Source organism: Papio anubis, chromosome X (assembly GCF_008728515.1).
Source record: "Papio anubis isolate 15944 chromosome X, Panubis1.0, whole genome shotgun sequence".
NCBI classification, from domain to species: domain Eukaryota; kingdom Metazoa; phylum Chordata; class Mammalia; order Primates; family Cercopithecidae; genus Papio; species Papio anubis.
Genome location: NC_044996.1, coordinates 5,578,140 through 5,580,087, shown reverse-complemented (window position 1 = coordinate 5,580,087; position 1,948 = coordinate 5,578,140).

Here is a 1,948-nt window from a genome sequence, read left to right as displayed (position 1 = left end):
TTTTTCATGTCTTACTTTGTCATGCATATATCCACTTAGGGGAAGTGTCTATTGATATATTTTGCCCATTTACAAAATTTAGTTATTTGTGATAAGTGAACTCATGTCAGGTGATTGTTTTGGACCAAGGTCTGTGTCTGGGCTCTAGCAGAACAGACCGATACAGAATGGAGACACTGGCGCTAACTGTCACTTAATCAAAGCGAATGGTGGCTCATCCTGTACTCTCTTGTTCCCTGGACTGTCTCCTCTGCTGCTCTCCTTTTGCTCTACCATGCCCTGCTCTGAAAAGACACCTGCCATTTCTCCCCCAGCAAGCAGGCCTGCTCTGCTGAGGAGGGCAGCATGCAGCTGTGCTTTGCCTGCTCTCCAAGCATCCATGGCCCTGAACCAGGGGTCTTGGCTGATCGCAGCGTATAACCTGTATAGTGCCTACGATTGTACAATACCATCTATGGAGTAAGCTCTTGTGAACAATGCTCTTCCTGCTGGCTGCAATGGATGAGTGACTCAGTGGTCTGGCCTGGCTGCAAAGCACTTTATAGATACAGGAGCTCGTGTCATAGACAGAGATTATAGAGGAAATGGTGGTGCTGTAGTGCTTAATTTTGGTAAAGAAAGGTTTGAAGTAAAAAAAAGTGATCAAATTGCACAAGTTTTTTGCGAACAGATTTTTTATCTGTAAATAGAAGTTCAAGCTCTGGATGAAATGGAAAGGCCTTCAGAAGGTTTAGGTCCCACTGGAAAGAATGAAAATCTCCGCCAAAAGTAGAAAATGAGAAATCATAACTTTTTCTGAAAAATGAAGAGTTTTGCTTAAAGGGATTTGTTGGTTGGTATTTCTGTAAACTTAATAGTTTTAACCTTCTAAAAACACTGCATTTTCATATGATCAAGGAATGAGTACATCTGTACAGATCACATAAAATACCTTCTTATGTTTTTTTTCCAATAAGCAGTCATCCTAATAGGTGTGTATCTCACTTTTATTGAATTCATAATTTCCTATTGAAGAATGATGTTGATTATCTTGTCTTATGATTATTTTCCATCTGCACATGTTTTTTATCAATGTTTCCATTCAGAGATTTTGCCTGTGAACTTTAAAAAGCATTTGGGGCTAGGCACGGTGGCTCACGCCTGTAATCCCAGTACTTTGGGAGGCTGGGGCGGGCGGATCATCTGAGGTCAGGAGTTCGAGACCAGCCAGACCAACATGGAGAAACCCTGACTCTACGAAAAATACAAAATTAGGTGGGCATGGTGGCGCATGCCTGTAATAAGAGCTACTCAGGAAGGCTGAGGCAGGAGAATCACTTGAACCAGGGAGGTGGAGGTTGTGGTGAGCCATGATTGTGCCACTGCATTATAGCCTGGGCAATAAGAGTGTTAACTTGGACTCAAAAAAAAAAAAAGCATTTGGGCTTCCATTTTTTGATAAAGTCTTTTAGTGCTTTTTTGTCTTTAAGTAAATTAAATATAGAAAATTAAATTATATAAATTATATATAAGTATACAAAACATATAACATAAAATTATATACACATAAGAGATCTCATGAGCTCTTTTGAAATTAGAAAAAATCTAATTTTACAAACTTCAAAATTATTTAAAGTCCCTTATGCAGCAGAGAGTAGCAAGAAGAAAGAGACAGGCAGAAATAAATGGAGAAAACAGAATTCAGCTGACTGAGCAGGGTAAAAAAAATCCCTCTGTGTCAAAAAAATAATATCATAGAAGAGAAAGAAAGCATAAAGTCCTGATATATATATGTATATATATGCTTCCTTTATACACATATATATGTATGTGTATGTGTATATTTATGTATATTTACCTTTTATTATTATACTTTAAGTTATAGGGTACATGTGCACAATGTGCAGGTTTGCTACATATGCATACATGTGCCATGTTGGTGTGCTGCACCCATTAACTAGTCATTTAC